We start from the raw sequence: 24,929 nt of genomic DNA on the forward strand, positions 1-24,929 counted from the left end.
CAACCAACTGGAAAACCTCACAAAGATAAGCGTATACAGAGCCGTTGTCATACCCACACTCCTGTTCGGCTCCGAATCATGGGTCCTCTATCGGCATCACCTACGGCTCCTAGAACGCTTCCACCAGCGTTGTCTCCGCTCCATCCTCAACATTCTTTGGAGCGCTTTCATCCCTAACGTCGAAGTACTCGAGATGGCAGAGGTCGACAGCATCGAGTCCACGCTGCTGAAGATCCAGCTGCGCTGGGTGGGTCACGTCTCCAGAATCGAGGACCATCACCTTCCCAAGATCGTGTTATATGGCGAGCTCTCCACTGGCCACCGTGACAGAGGTGCACCAAAGAAAAGGTACAAGGACTGCCTAAAGAAATCTCTTGGTGCCTGCCACATTGACCACCGCCAGTGGGCTGATATCGCCTCAAACCGTGCATCTTGGCGCCTCACAGTTTGGCGGGCAGCAACCTCCTTTGAAGAAGACCGCAGAGCCCACCTCACTGACAAAAGGCAAAGGAGGAAAAACCCAACACGCAACCCCAACCAACCAATTTTCCCCTGCAGCCACTGCAACCGTGTCTGCCTGTCCCGCATCAGACTTGACAGCCACAAACGAGCCTGCAGCTGACGTGGACTTTTACCCCCTCCATAAATCTTCGTCCGCGAAGCCAAGCCAAAGAAAGATAGTGACCAAAATGATATGATAAATAGTGGTTAAGTACAAATTGAATGTTCTGATAAACTACCCTGATTTTAGCATCAGAAGAAGAATGAAGACATTGTCCTTTCCATTTTGAAAAGAGCCTATCCTTATCTGAATTCCTAATATGGGTTTCTTGAAGAAAATCAATATCAGTCTTTATATGCCTAACATGAGCAAATACCTTATAGCATTTAATTGGACCAATCATAGCCTTACTATTCCATGAACTAAGACTAATTGGGTTAATCTTGAGTCTTGATTAATGAAAGTGATCCATCTGTGTCTGTCACCATTCAAAGAGCCATCACCTTGAAACTACACTGTAACACAGAATATGTAAACCATGAAACAAATATAACCTTGAAAATCCAAAAAAAACATAAACACAAAAACCCATCCCACCCAAGCTTCCTAACTCTGAAAGTTGAAAGACAAGTTTGCAAACTGCTCAAAATACATTTTAACCTTCACACTTATGCTGTAAATCTTAATATAGATCCTTATATTAAAAAAAATAATCAATATAGTTTCCACAAAGAATTCTATAAAAGGAACTTTATCCAAAGTTAAAAATACAAAGTCAGCTGTAAAGATAAACAATATATGCACATATGCAGTAGAAGTATGCCCCACTCTCTTTCTCAGCTAAAATGAGAAAAAAACAGACCCAGATCTGTTGACATCATCAAAACCTTTAAATCTTTAACCTTCTGAATAATATCAAATAATTAGTAATTTAAAAAAAAGAAGGCTCCTTAAACTATAAAAATCCACATTTAACTTTCCAAGTTCAGTAACATGAACACTAAATCTTATAGTTGATTATTATAAAATTTTCCAAATGTAATATAGATTAAGAGTGTATACGTTATGCTGACTGCATTTTCCCACGGTCATATAATAAGCTAACCGCACAAACTACTTACCCATGGTCAAATAATAACCTACATACAGTATATCACTTGTGGTATTAATAACTGAATAATCAAAATAGGAAAATACTATCAACATTAATAAAGTAAGATTAATAGAATCTATTTAAATCTTTAACATTGAAGAAAACTAAAGTAAACTAAATACACAAAATAAACACAATTAAAATTTAAAAGACACATAATTATTAAGTCAATTAACCCTTCCATTAACAGCAGAAAAGAGCAGTTAGGCTCCCCCAAACAACAAAAAACTCAGAAAGAAAAATTTCAAAACCCCTTCCTCTAAGCAAGGTTAAAAGCTGACATGAATGTAACAAGTGACACCAACTTGGAGAGGGACAACACAGCGGCAAAATTCCAGAACCACCTTGAATCTTAAGATTATGATAGTAGTCCATAAATGGTCCCCATGTCTTTTGGAAATTAATATTTAAATCCTTCATAGTGTATCTAATTTTTTCTAGAGTTAAACCAGCCATAATATCTCAGCCATTGAGTATGTGTAAGTAGAGTATTATCTTTCCATTTAATCAAAATTGCATGTCTGGCTAACAATGATGTAAAAGTTAAATTTCGGCTTTGAATTGAAGTCAGTAATACATCAACATCTTAAGGTAATCCAAAAGGAGCAATTACATGGCAAGGTTCCAATTTTAACTTAAGAATTATCAATGGAGTTTGAAAAACAGCTTTCCAGAATTCTTCTAAGCTAGCGCAGGCCTAGAACATATGAACTAAAGAAGCTTCATCTATTTTACATTTGTCAATAGAGGATTTATATCTGAATAGAAATGTCACAATTTAACTTTAGACGTGTACTCTCTGTACTACTTTAACTTGCAGTAAATAATGCTGTGCGCAAAAGGAAGTACTGTTAATCCAATAAAAAATGGAGTCCCAAACCTCATCAGACAATGAAAGATTCAAATTCTGCTCTCATTTTGCTACAATTTGATATTCATTTTGACCACCCCACATGGGTAGAAATGGAACCTAATTTTGTTAAGAATATTTCCTTGATGGCAATTCTAGGGTCTTCCTTATCTTCTTTATGTAAACTAACTGATAATCCAATAATTAAACATAGTTTGAGAATGGGTATTAAATGTTTCAAAGACCTTTTTATTGGCAACAATTTTGCATCTTTTGAACAATTGTTGGTAAATTTTAATTTACCCAAAACTCTTTTTTTATTAGCTATTTACAAATTAGACACTTGGTTTAATCCCAGATCCTTGATTTTCCTAGAAACCCTGAAGCGACTGTTCTCAACACCTTTTTTGATCTACAATCTTCCCATAAAGGCTCTTTATTTATGATAATTTGGCTGATCTAAGACTAGCCACCCCCCCCCTTAAAATCAATAGTTTAACAAATTCTTTCATAATCTTCATGGTTGAATCATTTCTGTTTGTCTTTTGGACAGTAGATCCATTCTACAATGATTTGTTTTAGTTAGTCTTATTTTCCTGCAGAACCAAATGGAACTGGTGTTTTACAGTGTGTGGATTGCTACTGATCTGGGTAAAATTTCTTGGCTAAATATCTCCTAATTTACTATTTTGAATTTAGATCTATACCAACCCTCCTGCCCGGGGAAGCAATTACTTAGTAAAATCATCTCAGATATGTGTTAAATGTTTGGAGAAATAGTTTATTATTACAGTGTACATTTTGCTTACTGAATGTTGCATGAGTTTTTCAAATGCAATAAAAAATTACTGCCCATTCCAATTGTCACCATGATATGCTGATTAGGGATTTGATAGTGGTTAAAAACGGCTGAAATGTAATGTAACATATAAAATGAAGATTTTGCTGAAGTTTTCGGTCTGAAAGATGCTACAGTATATTGCAATGCAAAAAAAATTATAAATGTTTTGTTATCTAGCAAGCAGCTAACATTTGTGGTAAAGAAGGAAACAACCAGACATAGTGACTGGCATTAACATTTTCAGTGTGAAACTTGTATCCTGGCAGATTGCAAAGGAGACTCACTTCGGCTCCCATGTGTGGCTGAGTTGAGCATCAGCATGAATGGTGTACTTCATTATCCTTTTAAAACCATTGGTAAAGTTGCCCTTTATCACTGTGTTGTACAATTGCATGTGTATTCTTCTAAGACCATGGCTTATAGATTTCATGGAACAGTGACTCCATGTAGTCTTCAAGATCAATGGATATCAATTCTGACCGTAATTCTGTTGAGAGTATCAATTTTCTGTGTTACAAGAGCCTACAAAACAAGTCAAAAGGTGAAATATCTTACTGAAGGCTTTTTTTCAATAAGAAAACATAATTTTGGTAAAGATTAATAAAGCCTGAAAAAATACTTCTCACTGAATTAGCCTCCTCCTTTTGAAAAATTCATGGCCTTATCCAAATAGCAGAATAACATACAACTAGTGTTTTACAATGTGTTGGAGGCGGCGGCCCCAGTCCGGGCACAGGGAGAGCGGCGGCGGCCCCGATCCGGGCAGGAGCAAGGGGGAGATGGCGGCCCCAGCCTCGGTCGAGTGAGGCAGGCGGAGGCCCCGGTCCGGGCAGAGAGTTGGAGGCGGCGGCCCCAGTCCGGGCACAGGGAGAGCTGCGGTGGCCTCGGCCCCGGTCCGGGCAGTATGGACCGACCTAGGAGGGGAGGCAGACCCCTCCAGCCCGGGTAAGAAACCTGCATAGGAGAAGGCCACTCCGATATAAAACCTACGACCCAAGGACCTCGCTGCCATGTCCCAGCTTGCTTGGCCACGGCACACGAACCATGGGTGTAAAGGGTGGGGCCAGTACTGCGCGCACTGCACTCAACCTAAAAGCTTCTTTGCGCAGGCCTGAGGACAGGTCCACGTCCTCCCCCTCCACGTCCTCCCCCTCCACGTCCTCCCCCTCCACGTCCTCCCCCTCCACGTCCTCCCCCTCAAAAGATGCTCACAAACTCAAGCTAGCATGCTGGAACATCAGAACCATGCTAGACAAGGCTGACAGCCACCGACATGAACGTCGGTCTGCCCTCATTGCACATGAACTCCTCAGACTTGACATCAACATAGCCACTCTCAGTGAAGACCGCCTGGCAGATGTAGGCAGCCTCCAAGAACGCAGCGTGGGCTATACACTCTACTGGTCTGGCAAGCCTTCGGATGAACGAACCCTATCTGGTGTAGGCTTCATGGTCAAGAACTTCATTGCCTCCAAACTCGAAAACCTTCCGACAGGCCACTCGGACCGAATCATGTCCATGCAACTCCCCCTTCAAAACAAGTGTTGCATCACCCTCATCAGTGTCTATGCTCCAACCCTCCAGGCGGAACCAGCAGAAAAGGACAAGTTCTACGCTGACCTGCGCAACCTCATCCAACGCACCCCTACAGCCAACAAGGTTGTCATCCTTGGCGACTTCAACGCTCGCGTCGGCAAAGACTCAGAAACCTGGCCAGGAATCCTGGGCAAGCATGACGTCGGCAAGTGCAACGACAATGGGCGCCTCCTGTTGGAGCTCTGCGCAGAACAGCGGTTTGTCATTACAAACACCCTTTTTCAGCAGAGGGACAGCCTTAAGACTACCTGGATGCATCCCCGATCCAAACACTGGCACCTCCTGGACTACATCCTGGTGCGAGAAAGCGACAAACGAGATGTGCTCCACTCCAGGGTCATGCCCAGCGCGGAATGCCACACTGACCACCGGCTAGTTCGCTGCAAGCTCAACCTTCACTTCAAGCCAAAGCCCAGGAACAGTAAAGCCCCCAGAAAGAGGTTCAATGTTGGAAACCTGCAGTCAGACGAAGCGAGAGGAAACTTCCAGGCAAACCTCAAAGCAAAGCTCGACGATGCAATCCGCCTCACGGACACGTCCCCTGAAACCCTCTGGGATCAGTTGAAGACTACCATACTGCAATCCACTGGTTCGACGAAAACAGCCAGGAAATCCAGGAGCTGCTGGCAAAGAAGCGAGCTGCCCACCAGGCTCACCTTACAAAGCCGTCCTGTCCAGAGAAGAAACAAGCCTTCCATCGCGCATGCACCCATCTTCAGCGCAAACTCCGGGAGATCCAAAATGAGTGGTGGACTAGCCTAGCCAAATGAACCCAGCTCAGCGCGGACATTGGCGACTTCAGGGGTTTGTACGAGGCTCTAAAGGCTGTGTACGGCCCCTCACCCCAAGTCCAAAGCCCGCTGCACAGCTCAGACGGCAAAGTCCTCCTCAGCGACAAGATCTCCATCCTCAACCGATGGTCAGAACACTTCCAATCTCTTTTCAGTGCCAACCGCTCAGTCCAAGATTCCGCCCTGCTCCAGCTCCCTCAACAGCCCTTAAGGCTAGAGCTGGATGAGGTCCTCACCCAGGATGAGACATATAAGGCAATCGAACAACTGAAAAGTGGCAAAGCAGCAGGTATGGATGGAATCCCCCCAGAGGTCTGGAAGGCTGGCGGCAAAACTCTGCATGCCAAACTGCATGAATTTTTCAAGCTTTGTTGGGACCAAGGAAAACTGCCTCAGGACCTTCATGATGCCACCATCATCACCCTGTACAAAAACAAAGGCGAGAAAACAGACTGCTCAAACTACAGGGGAATCACGCTGCTCTCCATTGCAGGCAAAATCTTTGCTAGGATTCTCCTAAATAGAATAATACCTAGTGTCGCCGAGAATATTCTCCCAGAATCACAGTGCAGCTTTCGCGCAAACAGAGGAACTACTGACATGGTCTTTGCCCTCAGACAGCTCCAAGAAAAGTGCAGAGAACAAAACAAAGGACTCTACATCACCTTTGTTGACCTCACCAAAGCCTTTGACACCGTGAGCAGGAAAGGGCTTTGGCAAATACTAGAGCGCATCGGATGTTCCCCAAAGTTCCTCAACATGATTATCCAACTGCACGAAAACCAACAAGGTCTGGTCAGATACAGCAATGAGCTCTCTGAACCCTTCTCCATTAACAATGGCGTGAAGCAAGGCTGTGTTCTCGCACCAACCCTCTTTTCAAACTTCTTCAGCATGATGCTGAACCAAGCCATTAAAGACCTCAACAATGAAGACGCTGTTTACATCCAGTACCGCACGGATGGCAGTCTCTTCAATCTGAGGCGCCTGCAAGCTCACACCAAGACACAAGAGAAACTTGTCCGTGAACTACTCTTTGCAGACGATGCCGCTTTAGTTGCCCATTCAGAGCCAGCTCTTCAGCGCTTGACGTCCTGTTTTGCGGAAACTGCCAAAATGTTTGGCTTGGAAGTCAACCTGAAGAAAACTGAGGTCCTCCATCAGCCAGCTCCCCACCATGACTACCAGCCCCCCCACATCTCCATCGGGCACACAAAACTCAAAACGGTCAACCAGTTTACCTATCTCGGCTGCACCATTTCATCAGATGCAAGGATCGACAATGAGATAGACAACAGACTTGCCAAGGCAAATAGCGCCTTTGGAAGACTACACAAAAGAGTCTGGAAAAACAACCAACTGAAAAACTTCACAAAGATAAGCGTATACAGAGCTGTTGTCATACCCACACTCCTGTTCGGCTCCGAATCATGGGTCCTCTACCGGCATCACCTACGGCTCCTAGAACGCTTCCACCAGCGTTGTCTCCGCTCCATCCTCAACATTCTTTGGAGCGCTTTCATCCCTAACGTCGAAGTACTCGAGATGGCAGAGGTCGACAGCATTGAGTCCACGCTGCTGAAGATCCAGCTGCGCTGGGTGGGTCACGTCTCCAGAATCGAGGACCATCACCTTCCCAAGATCGTGTTATATGGCGAGCTCTCCACTGGCCACCGTGACAGAGGTGCACCAAAGAAAAGGTACAAGGATTGAATAAAGAAATTTCTTGGTGCCTGCCACATTGACCACTGCCAGTGGGCTGATATCACCTCAAACCGTGCATCTTGGCGCCTCACAGTTTGGCGGGCAACAACCTCCTTTGAAGAAGACCGCAGAGCCCACCTCACTGACAAAAGACAAAGGAGGAAAAACCCAACACCCAACCCCAACCAACCAATTTTCCGCTGCAACCGTGTCTGCCTGTCCCGCATCGGACTTGTCAGCCACAAACAAGCCTGCAGCTGACGTGGACATTTACCCCCTCCAAAAATCTTCGTCCGCGAAGCCAAGCCAAAGATTGCTACTGATCAGGAAAGAACTACAAGATTAAATTTCTCCTAATTTAATCAAAGTTTATCAGAATTGTGAGCAACTCTTTCAAATTCTCCACTCGACATGACAATAATGACTCTTTGCCCTCAAAATGTATGTAATTCTCAATTCTGACATAGTTTCTTCAGGTTTGATACACAGAATCAGAAGCAATATTCAAGGCAGAGCTTAATTGCTGTTTTATAAAGGATCAAAGGTATGTTTTTTTAAAAAAGAGCTTTACCCACTTGGCCTGCTAATTTCCATTTTTTTTGCCCTTTGTTTAAAATACCACAATTTAATCAAGATCGTCTCTTCTAATTCTTCCTATCAAGAGACCCCATTTTACATTTTTCTGTTCTAAGCCAGAAAAATTTCCTGATAAAGAACACATCTGATGAACACACAAATTCCTGCATAATCTTGGCAGCATCCATGAAAGTCCATTGTTAGTTGATGTCTTGGCCCAGAACATCGACTATCTTTTGCTTTCCTCAGTTGCTGCCTGACTTTCTGTGCATCTGCAGCACTTTGTGTGTTTTTCCCATATTCCAGGATCTGCAACCTCTCATGTTTGTCTCTATTGCTGATGAACATTTTTCACCATGTGAGAAAGATATTGTCATGTGTATCCATGTGGATGCATGTTAGGATGCGGCCAGACCACATGTCCTTAAATCTGCATTTAAGTATTACAGCTTCAAAACTTTACTTCCATTACTGAAGAGTTTCATTTCATATTGAATTGATTCCTTAGATTTTCCTATAAGTTATGTAGCATTGAAGTGGTACAGGGGATATTCTCATTTACTACCTTGTTCTAATTTCTTCTCTCTTCAGATCATCAGCTTGAAACAATAATTATATTTCTCCCTCCATAGATGCTTGTGTGTTTCTATTTTAGATCTTTTACTCTACACTGAAATGCTCCATGGAAAGATTGTATCTGTTGGATTTTATAACATTATCAGGGTTGATCAGCATAAAACAAGATTGATTTTGTGGGAATGGATTTGCTCTTTCCTCTTGTGGATGAATCTAGAACCAGGGACCACTATTTATAATAAGAGTTGAGGTCAGAGGGTTCTAGATCTTCGGAATCTTTTTCCCTCTCAAAGTGTGGTGCAAGCAGAACCTGTAATTTTCTTTTCAGGCGGAGATAGACAGTTATTTGGTCAGATGGGGAGTGAAATGGAATGGGAATGCAGAGTTGGGTTTATCTTCAGATCAATCACAATCTATTAAATGGCAGAGAAGTTGGAGGGGTCAAGTGGTCTGCTGCTGTATTTTTATACATCATCTCCATAAAGCTTGAGAAAAATTCCATCAGTGTTGTTGCTCAATGGTGTTCATAAAAGAGATGAATTTGCTGGAAATTTGAGTCTTCGTTGTGACACATGTAATAATGGGGATGTTTTGGACTTGTTTGAGCCTTAGAAGATACTGGATGAAGGTTTTTCAGACTTAATCAATAATCCTCGATTTCGACTTAGACCATAATCCTTTAGTTGCACTTTGGCACTGCGAGAGAGACTGGCATGATTTTAACACCAACTAAACGCAAATAATATCCTTTACTTCCCTTATGGCAAGACGTGCAATACTACTTAAGTGGAAGGATGACGGTTCACCCACTCATACACAATGGTTATGTGCGATTATGTCTTGCCTTAATCTGGAGAAAATACGATGGTCTGTAACCGATATGAATTTTCAAAATATGTGGAGACAATTTATGAACAATTTCCTGAATTTCTAGGAATAATAACAATTTTAACAAAATTTTATGTTCTTTTTCATGCTTACTTTTTCTGAAGCAGAATATTAATCTTTTCACCATACAACTCTGGTCTAGAGGGGATAGACATTATATATTGTAATAAAATATTTCATATTATTCTTTAATTCAGTGTGTAGAAGTATTTAGTGATATGGGTACTGATTATAATAGCCTTGCCCAAAGTGGTGTGTTATTCTCCATACTTATTAGGTATTCCACATACATTATATGGTACATGTTTTATTATTATAAAATCAATTAAAATATTGAAAAAGAAAGAATTTGCTGGCAATCTGAAGAACTTATTGCTTGCTACTCTGGCTGACAATGTAGAAGTTCCCCATCACAGTCTGGAAGCTTGCGAAGTTGTGAGCTGCATTGACCATGACAATTGCAATGTGCCAGCTGCATTGTTCTAAATTGTGGGCTGGTTTACCTTTCAGCACTCCCTAGCTGAAATCAATCAATACCAATTGCTCTTCTTGTTCCCTTAATCTTTGTCCCTATAAAGTTGGATTTCAAAGAATTTGCATTGATCTCACATGCCAACAATGGAATCCTCACAGGAAACTCAAACTAACATATAATGCAATAGAATGTTATAGATAGTGGAAACCAGTGGAGATGCTGGCTGATTTGTGTTGTGTTTTCAGTATTCTGTTTTTTTTTCTGCAAATATGTGACTGATTCTTGTGGATGCCAGAAATAGCCTGAGATCCAACCTGTTTGCCATTATTCTTAAACATTTTGTTTCTCTTTGCATAGATGCTGTCTGGCCTGCTGAATATTTCGACCATTTTTTCATATATCCAGAGTTTGCGTTTGGTTTTGTTGAACTGTTTAAGGTCTGTCCTAAGAGTTTAGATAAAAGAGATGTGATCTCATTTCAGCCTGTAAGATTTGACAGGGCAGATGAAGAAAGAATGTTTTCTCTGGCTGAAAACATACAAACAGGGGCAGAGATTCATAAAAACTAGTTACTTACCTTGGATTAAAGTGAACATAGTTACCCCCATCTTTGATTATTTACCTTTTACATGGCAGTTGAAATGTTAACAGCTGATTGGCTGCATGTATATGAAGATATTTTCTCATGCTGATATCATGGGTTTATCGTCTGTAGAAATTTAAATAACTGAGATAGGTCACCAAGTTCAATGGATATAATTTAATTAAAATGTGTGGAAGCGCTCATTTATAAGGGCTTCTTAGCACTGCCTAACAAATAATTTGCGAGGATCTAGACACCAATATTACACGATCGTTCCTTCCCCCGAAATTCCACTAATTCATCTAGACTATAAGACCTTTCTTCACAGATACTTTGGATTGTCATATGCCATCCTTGTACTTTTATGACCTGAAGTCTTGCAACACTATAATCCCATAATTCTCAGTTCAAAAGAAAATTTCTTGAGCCCTTATAGATAAATCATTTGATTTATTTATCACCTCATCACCCTACCAGCGTTACCATATATTTTAAAAAAGTCTTCTAAAGGCTCACATGTGATATCAGTGTGATCAAAATGCTCACCTCACACTTCCCATGACACCCTTTCTACCATTATTTGGTACCAACAATCTAATTTGTAAATTGAGGAATTGCTGCATATAAAAACATATTAAACCATTGCTAATTAATTAAGAACATATAAGTACAAAGAAATTGTTACATTTTTGTATTCTATTTGGCAGTGTCCTAAGGTTAAACCTTTTTGGTTGGAAATGGGTAATTTATTGGAACAAAGATCCCACAAGATGCAATGTTATTTTTATTGGGTGATACTGGAGGGGTTAAAACCTAAATTAAAACTGAATATCTATCAAGTGATGTTTATTCAAATTGCTTTAGCAATAGATAGAAAATGTATTGCTGTAACTTGGAAGACTGATATAGATTTGGGAATGGAGAGATGGCACTTGGAAGTTCAGAGTTGAGAAAATCACATAATTTAAGAGATAAATATATATTTTGGAAAATATGGAGCCCATATTTACAAACTGTGGGTATGAATATTTGACTGAATCTCAGACATTCCCTTTCTCCTAAAGGTCTTTGTATATTAGAAGAAGACTTATAGTGAGGAGTGCTCCTGTTGAAGATCTCTTGTCCCTTTCTTTTTCGCTTTGTAGAGGGGAAGGTGGGAAGTTCATAGGAGGGTTCTTTCACTTTTATGCTTTCCTTTTTCTTATATATACCACATGTATTTGAAATGGACTTGTGTTACTGTAAAATGTGTGAATCTTTTGTGGTTTTGAATTTATAAATAAAATTTATTAAAAAACATATCAATACAATTACATTTAAAAAATATATAGAAGCATAGCTAATCTTATATTTTGATGACTCCATGGATAAAGTGAGGGGTTAAACATATTGGCATTTGTCATCTGCTTCATGTTTAAGGCCAAAGACCATGTGCCAGAATTAGGAAAGAGAGAAAATGAGTTATTAAGTTAAGATGAGGGCATAAGAGAACTGGATAGGACAAAGGAAAATATATCAGAGAGGATGAGGTCAGGATTGCCATGATGATAAGCAGTCGCTGAAGCCATTTCATTGGTAGGTCAATGAGGGAGCAACAGAGGGAACAAATAAAAAGAGCCTATAGAAGCTCTGACAGGTCAGAGTACTAGGAAATCAACATGGAGTATGGAAAGCTGTATCTTGCCCAAATGGAAGATATGGTGTTGTCTTCAACTTCCAGTGGGTGTTGCTTTGTGTGCTCAAATGCATATACATTCTTGACCAGCCACCTGTCACGTGCCACGTGTGTGCATGCATGACAATCAAAGTATGGAACGGGAACATTAATTGACCCCAAACTCCTAGAAGATGCAGCATACACAGGCTCCAATTTTTGGTTTCTGTAATGAGGTACTATAGTAACTAAGAATGAATCCCTAAACAAGGAAAACATTGATTTCCAAAAAGTTAATTCAAAAGTGAATCAATAGTAAATTAATTTAAATGTTTAAATATTATCTAAAGGTTGATTATTTTTACCGCAGAGCCCACCTCACTGACAAAAGGCAAAGGAGGAAAAACCCAACACCCAACCCCAACCAACCAATTTTCCCTTGCAACCGCTGCAATCGTGTCTGCCTGTCCCGCATCAGACTGGTCAGCCACAAACGAGCCTGCAGCTGACGTGGACTTTTTACCCCCTCCATAAATCTTCGTCCGCGAAGCCAAGCCAAAGAAGAATAAGCAATTATTTGATGAAAATGTACTGACAACTATGAAAACTATGATTGCTGGAAGAATAACCTGTAAATGTAAAACTGTAGAAACTAATGAATGTTTACAGGAAAATGCTGGAGAAACTCAGCAAGTCATGCACCATTCTTTATATAGAAAAGATAAAGGTGCATATCCAACGTTTCAAGCCTGAGCCCTTCATCAAGGTGTGAGCAAAAAATGAAACTAATGAATGCTGGGTTACGGCAGAAGACTGTGTTGTGAGTTTTCTGGCTGCAAGTACAAGTTCTGGGAGCAATCTTATCTGCACATGATATTCTTAAGTTTGAAGCAGCATGCAAAAAGGGTTTTAAAAAAAATCAAGGATTTTATTGAACTTTTCTTTTCCCCTTGGCAATTAACAGTCTTCTTTATCACTATACTGGCCACTCACTAAAGTCTGCTTTCACCCATGAAACTTTCATTATCACCTCTAATTATGTTTCTATTTCCTCTTAACTGTTAATGATTCTGTTTCCCAATTTCATTACAGGGAACACAGAAACATTTAAAACACAGTAGGAGAAAACTTCCCTCAAAAATAAAAGTCTCTAATGACATTCTCTGGATGAAATGTAAAATATTGACATAGCAGTCATGAACTTTAGTATTAGAGAGCAGAGAATGAACTTGATTATATATAAAAATATAAGATTCAATTATTTCATTTTAGAATTTATTGCATTATTGTTTGGGAAATTAAAATGTGACCATTTTGTTTATTTGACTAGGCCTTGCTCACCCTAAGAGGGCTGGAAGTATCTATTTCTCAGAGGAGAGAACAAAAATATTCCCACACACTAGAGTTATAGAGAGGTGAAAATAAAGTTGAAACCCCTCCCAGGCTTTCATCATCTGCTGTCGGCCACTGCATATGGAATGTTTGTATTTGATTGACCTTTATCTACAATTCCATCAATTGAAATGATTTTTTCTCTCTGCCTGAAAGCAGTAATTGAATTCCAGCTTCATTGAAGCCCTTTATTTGCAATGGCAAGATCTTGGGGCTGGCTCTGAGGCCCATTGATATGAAACTGCAAAAGATTGCATGACTGAATTATACCTGTTTCTATCTGTTCTGACTGGTCATAATTACTATGGAGGAATATTTTATTCTCATGATTATTACAAAGGAAATCTGATTGAAAATGTTTTGACAGACAGTTACAGGAAACATAGGGATAGACGAGACTGCAAAGTATATTTGAAGAATTTGGAAAAATGTAGAGGGGAAGGTGGGAAGTTCATAGGAGGGTTCTTTCACTTTTATGCTTTCCTTTTTCTTATATATACCACATGTATTTGAAATGGACTTGTGTTACTGTAAAATGTGTGAATCTAGGGTATAGGGTAAAGAGTGTATTGATTTGAGGAAATGGAGAAATAATGGCAGTTGTGAAGGGCTCCAGTTTGCTCTCCTTATCCCTGTTTCCTATTTTTTAGCTGGATGAGTGCTGCCTTTATCTGATTCCATTATTTGTATAATCCAGTTGTAATTTTCTAAGTTTTGCATTCTATGTCTTTTATAACAGACCCTGGCATTTCCCATCATCAGAAGTTCAGATAATTTGTCCGTTGTTCCCCATTTTCACTCTCTCCCCTTCTGTTAATCAGGGGTTTATATTTCCACCCTCCATTCTGCGGCAACCATTCCAAAATTTATAGAATTTTGAAATCTGCCAAACAATATTGACATGATTTCTATGCATACCTATTGTATTAACAAGGGATGCAGATTACAAACAGGATATAATATAGTAAAATAAACTTCCATCTCCAATCACCTTCTGAATAGGCTAAACTGAGAATCAGAAGTGCAATCTTCAATTTGTGGCTGGAATGAGTGAACAAAGTTGTTATGAATAGATGAACTAAATTATCTTATCCATTGTATTTATTTGTGCTGTTTACATCTGTCTATGTCATGTAGGAATCGCTGGTTTATGATCCAAAATTTGCTTAGAGCTATAGTTTCCCCTTTCTAATAGCTTAATTGTCATATAGAAAACCATAACTGTCTATTTTTTAATGATCATAATCCAAATTGATAAACTAAAATGAATTATGACCAGGATTTAACACTTTATGGGAATAGTTTTATACCTTATAAAGTTGTTATTTTTCTCCTTCTTGACCCATTACTAATGGAAGAGACCAGAAAGGAAAAAAAACAAATCTTGAGGCAAAATTGGAAAGATGCATCTCTGATTCCATAGAAGATCCTTTTTTGAATATTTTATTTTAAATGTTTAACAACCATAATTACATTGATTATAATAAATTCATATACAGAAAAAAATATAAGTAAAATCCCCCAACCTTCCTCTCCCTCCGCACTAGTACCCATCGATCTCCCACTATATCTACCTACTAAAGAAAGAAAGAAGGAAGATCATCATATACAAATATTCAACTATTCAGCTGTGAAAACCAAGACACCACACCAGAACAGATTGAGCGATCAAATCTTCAAACCAAGAATTTTTAAGTATGGTCTCCTCACTTGTACAAAATAATTATATTTATCCCTCAAATTATGTTATCTTTTCCAAGAGAGATATAAGGTTTCATTTCAGTATGCCATCTTTGCATTTCCAAATCTAAATCAGATTTACAAGTAATAGCCAAACATTTTTAGATACAACCAAAGCTAAATGTAAAAATTCAATTTGATACATAGTCAGTCTTAATCTTAAAACAATTATCATAATGTCTCCTAATAAAAACAACATTGGATCAAATGGAAGTTTAACTTTTAATACTTTTTTCAAAAATAATTTAACTTGCATCCAAAAGGTATTAGCCTTAGGACAAATCCAAGTCAAATGGAGAAAAAAAGTACCTATCTCTTCACCACATCTATAACATAAATCAGAAGAAATTAAATGAAATCTCTTTAACTTTTGAGGGGTTGAATATAATTAATGTAAAAAATTATATTGTACTAATTTATATCCACATTTAAAACCTTAGACATAATATCATTTACATAAATTTCTCAAAGCATTTTCATCTTCTTCCTATTCAAATCAGTTTCCCACTTTGATCTTGATTTATGAATATTTGGTTTAGACATTTTATTTTGTAATAACTTGTACATTTCTGAAATAAATTCATTTGTTTCACCTTTCCACGCTGCTGAAGATCCAGCTGCGCTGGATGGGTCACGTCTCCAGAATGGAGGACCATCGCCTTCCCAAGATCGTATTATATGGCGAGCTCTCCACTGGCCACCATGACAGAGGTGCACCAAAGAAAAGGTACAAGGACTGCCTAAAGAAATCTCTTGGTGCCTGCCACATTGACCACCGCCAGTGGGCTGATAACGCCTCAAACCGTGCATCTTGGCGCCTCACAGTTTGGCGGGCAGCAGCCTCCTTTGAAGAAGACCGCAGAGCCCACCTCACTGACAAAAGGCAAAGGAGGAAAAACCCAACACCCAACCCCAACCAACCAATTTTCCCTTGCAACCGCTGCAATCGTGTCTGCCTGTCCCGCATCGGACTGGTCAGCCACAAACGAGCCTGCAGCTGACGTGGACTTTTTTACCCCCTCCATAAATCTTCGTCCGCGAAGCCAAGCCAAAGAAAGAGTAAGTAACAATTCCAAAACAGATTGTCTAGGTAATTTTATACTATGGCCTATCTTTTCCATTAAAAAAGCTTTTACCTGATTGAATTAACAAAAAAAAAAATGTATTACTAGGTGTTATGTCCTCAATTGTTCCATCGGAGGTTTTCATAAACACTCAGAGAAGCTTGTAAGTTTACAGCACAAATTTTATTTACATCTCAGGCTGCCGGTCATGTATGAATACACTGTCTCACTGAGCATGCTCACCACTAAAATGTGATGTGGCTCTTGCAGTCCTGCAGTGCTTCTGCTCCATCATAAAATAGTCCCAAGTTTCCACTGTATATAACACAAGGAATCTCAAATTTTTACTTCATTCAATTAAAAGATACAAATTTCCCCACTTCAAAACAATCTTCAACTTTCTTAATCCCCAGTTCATTCCATATCTTCAAAAACTGATTATTAACCGTAAAAGGAGGAAGCTTATTTTGATAAAAAGGCATTTTCGGTGAAATTTTACCTTTTCCACCTATCTCATAATCAATTTTATTCCATATTTCAATTAAATGCTTCAATATTGGTGGATCTCTACCAATTAACAATTTTGAGTTCCAGTTATAAATAAATTCTTGCATACACTTCACATCAATTTTAGCTAACTCTCTATTGCCAAGGCTGAGGATTTATTTAAATCAAACATTCCACTGTTAAATTTCAATTGTGCAGCTTTATAATAATTCTGAAAAAGTGGAAGTTGTAAGCCTCCTAATTCAAATTTCCAAGTTAATTTCTCCAAGGGGACCCCAACTATTTTTCCTTTCCATAATAAAATTCTAAAAATTGAATTAAGATCTTTTAAAAAATTTTGAGATATTGGACAAGGGAATAGACTGAAAAATTTATTGAATCCTTGGAAAAAAAAATTCATTTTAATACAATTCACTCTATCTATTAAAGTTACAGGTAAATCATTCCACCAACTTAAATCATCTTTAATTTTATTAAATAATGGTAAATAATTTAACTTATACAAAGTATCCAAATTTCTATCTATTTTAATACCTATTTAATCAGATTTTGTGTCCATTTAAATTGAGCAGTTTGTTTACATCGGTAAAACACTGGATTCTGTTGACTCTGTGGTTAAGTGAAAAACCCACACCTTGGGGAAGGGGTCAAGCCCGAAACATTGGTGATGTATCTTCACCTTTGCTACACAAAGGCATTGTTTTACCTGCTGAGTTTCTCCAACATTTGTGTGTTTTTTCAATTTGTTTACATCGATCATGATCTCCTTCCACTAACGACATCACATTTATCCCAATTAATTTTATAATCAGATATTTCTCCATAGTCTTGTAATTTCTGATATAAAGAAAATAAAGAATTTTCAGGATCTGTTAAACAAATCGGTACATTATCAGCGCACATGCCAATCTTATATTTCTCTTTATCAACTTTAATATTAACAGCTTGTTTTATTAATTGTGTTAACAGTTCAATTGCCAAAACAATATTGCAGGAGATAAAGGACAGCCTTGTCTAGCTGATCTAGCTAATTAAAAAGAAGAAGAAATTTGTCCATTAGTAACCACTCTGGCCAAAGGATTTCTCTATAAAGTCTTAATCCAATTAATAAATATTGACCCAAATTGAAATTTTTCCAAAGCCTTATAGATTTTTTGCCAGTTGCAGAATTTTATTCCAATTTTCATTGGAAATATGAAGGTTGAGTTCTCTTTCCCAATCATTTTTAAACTTTCCAAAAGTCCCAGAATTTATTTTTGTAATTATATTATATAATTTAGATATCACACCTTTTGGAGGGAATTTTGAATATAGTATATCCTCTAAAACAGTCGTAGTCTCCCGATTGGGAAAAGAGGGTAAAGTCGAAACTAAGACACTCCTAATCTGCAAATATCGAAAGAAATGCGATCTAGGTAAATCATATTTCATGGATAATTGTTCAAATGACATGAAAGAGTTATCCAAGAATAAATCCGAAAAGCATGTTATACCTTTAACTTTCCAGAGTAAATAAGCTTGATCAATTAGAGAGGGATGAAAAAAGAAATTTAGTACAATAGGGGTTTCCAAGATAAAATGACTTAGGCCAAAAAATCTCCGGAATTGAAACCATATACGTAGTGTATGTTTAACCATTGGATTATCAATTAGTTTATATAGTTTAGTAAGAGTAAAAGGGAGAGCAGCTCCCAAAATAGAACTAATTGAGAAATTTTGTACCAGTTTAATTTCTAAATTTACCCAATGGGGATTTAGAGATAATTCTGAATAATTCAACCAATACCTTAAGTAACTAATATTAATTGCCCAATAATAAATTCTAAAGTTGGGTAATGCCAATCCTCCCTCCAGTTTAGATTTCTGTAAATATTTTTTTCCCAATCTAGGATTCTTGTTTTGCCAGATATATGAAGACAATTTAGAATTGACCTTATCAAAAAAAGATTTAGGAACAAAAATAGGAAAGCTTGGAATATATATAAAAATTCTGCGACTGGTAAACTCCTCTTCTCTATGTGCAAAACATTCACTGATACAGTTTAAAGTTGTTCATAGAGCTCATATGTCTAAAGATAAACTCCATCGTTTTTATTTTCATATCATCCTATATGTGATAAATGTCAATTGGAAATAGCTTCCCTTACACATATGTTTTGGTCCTGTCCCTCTTTACAGAATTATTGGAAGGAAATTTTTTCCATTATATCTACCGTTTTGAATATTGATTTACAACCACATCCCATTACTGCAATTTTTGGATTACCTATGATAGATTTGACTTATTTATCTCTTCCTGCGGATTGTATGATTGCTTTTCTTACACTAATGGCTAGAAGATCTATACTATTGAATTGGAAAGAGGTTAATCCTCCCACTGTTTTCCAATGGTTTACCCAAACTATACTATGTTTAAATTTAGAGAAAATTAGAAACTCTGTCTATGAATCCCCTTCTAAGTTTGAGTTAACCTGGCGACCATTTATTCAATATTTTCATTTGTGGTGAGTTGATCTGGCTCTGTTTTCTTTTTATGATTATGTATGATAATTGGGCTGTTAGATGAGATCGGAGTGATCGGCGTGATTTAGCTATATCGGTAGGTATTTTTTTTAAAGTTTTTTTATTTGTATTTGTTTTTTCTTCCTTTTTGGGTTTTTTTTTTCTCTCTTTTTTTATATATTTTTATTAATTATATCATTTTTTTTAGAGATAGTTCATACTCTAAACTGATCTAAAAAAAATTTTTATGATATATTTTTATTCTGCAATATTATTGTTTAATATCTCTGTATTAATTCGTTATTTACTATGTATTTTTCATATCTCTTTGAACTGTATGTGTTTATAAATTATAATAATAATAAAAAGATTGGAAAAGAAAAGATTTTTTGCCATCTAATGATAACATTAAAGCTAAATTTGACTTCTTCTGAGAGATATGAATTAAATTAATTAGTTGAGCAATATTACCAGCAAAATATCTCTTTCTAACAAATCCTGATTGATCTAAATGAACCAATTCAGGTAAATATGCTTTCATTCTATTAGTCAACACTTTAGCTACAATCTTTTAATCAACATTTAATAATGATATAGGTCTATAAGATTCTGGTTTTAATAAATCTTTGTCTTTCTTGGGTATTACTATTATTGTAGCATTTGAAAAGGATTCTGGTAATGAGCAAGTTTAAGTTGCTTATTGTATTACATCCATTAATAAGGGCATTAATAAATCTTTAAACTTTTTTATAAAATTCACATGTAACACCATCTTAACCTGAGATTTACCATTTTGCATAGAATTTAAAGCTTTATTAACTTCATTCAACATAAATGGAGAATCTAAATCATTACGAGCTTGACAATTTAAAGATGGAAGTTGAAGCTTCTGTAAAAATGCATTAATTTTTCCTTCATCATCTATTGAGTGAGATTTATATAATTTAGTAAAATACTCCTTAAAAGAATCATTTGTATCTTGAGATTTATAAGTAATTTTTGAATTCCTTTTTACAGCATTAATAGTTCTTGATGCTTGTTCCATTTTTAATTGCCAAGCTAATAATATGCTCTTTCTCCTAATTCATAATATTTCTGTATAGTTCTATCAATTAAATTATCTATTCTATATGTCTGTATTGAATTATAATGTATTTTTATTTATTAATTCCAAACATTTTAACAGATTAATCTTTATGCAATTTTTTTCCAAAATTGTTATTTCCTTCTTTAATTTATCTACCTCTTTAAAATATATTTTTTTAAATTTTAGTTGAATAACTTTTTAAGAGGTCAAATAATAATTTAATATTTAATAGGCTGTTAATGCATCCCATAAAACAAATTTATTATCAACTGAATTAGTATTTACATCAAAATATATTTGTATTTGATTCCTCATAAAATTACAAAATTCTACATGTTTTAATAATGGAGTTTTAAATCTCCATCGAATTGAATCAGTTTTATCAGAACTTAAACATTACATCAATAATGGTGAATGATCTAATACAATTCAAGGTTTGTGTTGTGCATATTCAATTCTTCCCTGCAAATGAGCCAAAATTAAAAAAAAAACTATTCTAGAATAAGAATCAGTGATGTGAATAAAATGAATAATCTCTTTCCCTGGTATTCAATTTTATCCAAATATCTACCAGATTCAAATCTTTCATTAACTTAAAAAAAAATTTAAAGACTTCTGAGATTTATCTACAATTAGATCTAAACAACAATTAAAATCTCCACCAATGATTATATTTCCATTTGTTTCTACCAAATTTAAAAAAAAAACATCTTGGATAAATTTCTCACCATCTGTATTAAATGCGTAAACATTCAAGAAAGTCCAAGATTCTGAATAAATGTGACAATTCACCAAAACATATCTTCCAACAGGGTCAATAACCATTGATTCTAATTTAAATTGTAACTTTTTATTAACTAAAATGGCCACTCCTCTTGCATTGGAATTAAAAGACAAAGCAAAAACCTGACCAACCCATTCTCTTTTCAACTTTTTATGTTCTTTCTCAGTCCTGCAAAAAAGCAATATCTACTTTCAACTTTCAACATGAGCTAAAACTCTCTTCCTTTTAATTTTATTATTGAGCCCATTCACATTAAATGTTATATAATTCAAACTATGTACCACCATAATATAATTGGAAAAAAATACTTGACTCCCATTTCCACCCCTGAACGTCTCTGTTCCACAGCCAATCTTAAAACATACAACATCACCAAAGATAGAAAGTAAGAAACCCCAACAATAAAATTTTAAAAACAAAAAATAAAACCCAGAGGTTCTGATTAGGTCAGCACTAACCCCCTTTATTATGAGAAGTGGCTTTCATCACTAGTGGCATGAGGCCAGGAAGAAGAAAGCGGGAGAAAAAGAGAATCTGCCCCTCCCCCCGACAAGAATATCAAAATTGATATCAATCAGTCAATGAGGTATGGAAAGCTTCTTCAAGGTCTCTATTAACTTGATCATCATCAATTTCAACTTGAATTTCAGTCAACTTTTGACCCTCTGTTAAAATCTCTTCTTTTGATTAATCTTGACTGCTTTCCATTTGCTGAGGTGAATAACATTGCCTCCCATTTTGCTTGTTGTTAGGCAATGAATTAGCAAATTTCAAACATTAGATTCATTAGCAAAAAGATTGTGCTTGGTATTCTCCATAAAAGACTTTAAGAACTGTTGGATATCGAATAGCAAATTTATATCCCTTCTTCCATAAAACTGAATTTGTTGGATGAAATTCTTTTCTTCTTTGAACGATAGCATTACTCCAATCTGCATTTAAAAAATACTTTATTATTCTGAATCATTAAGGGGCTCTGTTGTTCCCCGGCTTTTTGAACTGCCATCTTCAAAATCATTTCTCTATCTTGATAACTGTAAGAATTTAATTAAAATAGAGTGTGGCGGTTGTCCTGGATAAGGTTAGTTTCTAACCTTATGTGCTCTATTAAGTTCCAATCCATTAGCAAAATTGTCAGGTCCCAAAATTTCAGGGATTCAATTTTGATAAAAATTGTACTGAATTTAGTACCCTCAAAATCTACAGGAAGACCAACAATTTTGACATTATTTCTTTGACTCTGACTTTCCAAAGTGTCACCTTTGTGCAATAAATCCTTTTTGTGAATTTCCCATGTCGTAAAAGAATCTTCTAGCTTATTAACTCTATCTTTACATTTTTCTACTTCCACATGACAATCTTGAAAATCTTCTTCAAACTTTTGAACCTTAATTTTAAATTCATCAACAGTTTTAATACACTTTGCCATGTGTCTTCATTACTGTCACTTCTTCCTTAATAGCTCCCAATGTACAGTAAAATCTGTTCTTCTGCAAACTTTGCATCCATTTTATCACTAATTGAATCAATTTGTTGAGAAATTTTATTAAAAATCTGTGGGTCAAAAGGTTCTAGAGTAACATAATATGCACCCTCTTTACCTTGAGTATATTGCCCTCCTCCTTCTTCTGACTTCCCTCTTTGTGATTGTGGAACATAACTTTCTTCTTCCATTCTGACCTCCTCTTCTTCTGTAGATGTCACTAATAGCTAAAACCGTGTAAGGGCACTTTGTCTTGCCCTCGTCTGACTTGAGACGGTACTTGCTGTCAGGTCCACAGGCTCTGAATTGGTCGGCTCCATTGTGTGCATGCACGATGATCTGCGCATGCACGGTTGTTCCGTATTCATCTCTACTGTCTTTTTCCGTGCTCCAGCACCATCTTCTCCAGCTCCCTGAGAAGGTGGCGCTGGAGACTGAATTCCTACCCAATGAGGTCACACTGAGTGAGACTGGAGAGGAATCAAGATCAGAGGCTGAATTTTCAAGATAGGCCCAGCTTCTTCCATTACAGTTACTTCTAGTGTAGCTATTTTTTTAAAACAGTTTGAGCTTTGGATTTTCTTTCAGCCATTTTTTTTGAGACCTTCAGAAGAATTTAAAAATTATCCACTATTTAAAAAATATTTTTAAAACTCAGGTTTTAATTAATTCTGCCAGGAAAGGCATTTTTCACGTCTTCCCCCATGCCATCACACCATGCTCCCCCCCCCCCCATAAAAGATCCTTGATTTGACCACAAATTAAAAAAAAATACTTGAAAAGAGAAGCTGATGTCTTGGCCAAACATGCCGTGCAAACATTTTTTTTCCAAAAGTAAGCAAAATGGCAAAGTGGGAAATTAATCCGGGTTTTCTTACATATTGGTTATCCATCTATTACACCTCAAATAAATTTGCATACTGTTGCAGAACAAGGACACTTGCACCTGAATTTGTGCTTGTTTTTAATCCTTGAATATGGCAAGGGGAAATGCGGACAATAGAGTTGGTGACTGGTCGTGAGAAGGATGACAGTGTTGTCAACAAACTTGTATGTGTCCATCTGTATGAGTCTCCAGAACTAGTGCAGTTTAAGTGAGTACTACCATATTAGCAACAGTTCCATTTCAGCTGATGATAATAATTTATTCCTATCAGCCTTATCAAATTTTAAGGGAGTTTTAATATGTATCATCTTTGAACTTCTAAGAATACATAACTGTGATCTAACACTTCTATTTCGATAGCTTGTGCAAAATTTTTATTGAACTCAGCACTTTAAACAGGATGCCAGAAAGCATTTTATTAAAAGAAAAAGGAATTCTATTTTAGGGTGGCATGGTTAGGGTAGCAGTCAGCACAATGCCAATAAAGTGCCAGTGACCCGTGTTCGGATCTTCCTCTGTCAGTAAGGAGTTTGTACATTGTCACTGTGACCTGCGTGAGTTTTCTCTAGGTGCTCCAGTTTCCTAAAGCTCTGCAAAACAATGGGGTTGGTAGGATAATTGGCTGTAATTGGGAGGCATGGGTTGGATGAGAATTCTATCATGTTGTATCATGAAAATTAAATGAAATATTTGACGAAAAGGAATCAACTTAATGGAAGGATTGATCTTGTGGAATGTCTCAGAACTTGAAACTTTTTGGAATCAAAGTTATGAAACAAAATTGAAAATTGACCGGTAATCATGAAATCTAAAATTGATTTAGATCAAAAAAAATTTCTATGTTGGTAGTTTTAGGCTCTTCCTTTTTCCTTTAGCAGCAGAGCAGTAATGCTCATCACCGACCTTGAGGAAAACTCCCCACAAAAGATTATGGTGATTTCTGTTGTGTGCATTTATTTATTATTTGGTGTCAAGCACTAAATCAATGAGATTTCTGGTATCCAGAGTTGTGGATTTATTAGCTGGCTGATCTAGTAAACCAGGAAGAAAAGAGAAAAGTAGTTTATTCAGTTAAAAGCAGAAAATCTGCAGATGGAGAGCTGGCATTCTGTTCCCTTACTTCTCCTATCAGAGATCTACCTCTGACCTCTCCCCTTATGACTTCTCAGCTTTTTTCTCTTCTACCTCCCACCTGTGTCCTCAAACCTGTTAGCCTGTGCTCCTCCCTGTTCCCCTTTCTCTCTCTTCTCCTATGCCTTTTTCTTCTTGGTCACCAGCAAATAAATTGTAAAGAA

At 37.1% G+C, this 24,929-nt stretch overlaps 1 long non-coding RNA gene across 9 annotated transcripts in view; it reads right to left on the reverse strand.

Annotated features, from left to right (window-relative positions):
• LOC138739151 (uncharacterized) overlaps positions 1 to 24,929 on the reverse strand; it is a 49,378-nt gene that overhangs the window by 7,829 nt on the left and 16,620 nt on the right. For 2 of the 9 annotated variants that reach the window (XR_011342052.1, XR_011342048.1), the window contains exons 3-5: positions 17,599 to 17,729; positions 16,629 to 16,700; positions 10,575 to 10,661 (exon numbers count right to left, since the gene is read on the reverse strand). This is a non-coding gene — a long non-coding RNA (uncharacterized lncRNA). Of the gene's footprint in view, positions 1 to 878; positions 1,018 to 3,636; positions 3,869 to 10,574; positions 10,662 to 16,546; positions 16,701 to 17,598; positions 17,730 to 24,929 lie in introns of those variants that run through there. The other 7 variants (XR_011342046.1, XR_011342051.1, XR_011342055.1 and 4 more) reach the window with 7 other exon arrangements.

Source organism: Narcine bancroftii, chromosome 1, assembly GCF_036971445.1.
Source record: "Narcine bancroftii isolate sNarBan1 chromosome 1, sNarBan1.hap1, whole genome shotgun sequence".
In the NCBI taxonomy this organism is placed as follows: domain Eukaryota; kingdom Metazoa; phylum Chordata; class Chondrichthyes; order Torpediniformes; family Narcinidae; genus Narcine; species Narcine bancroftii.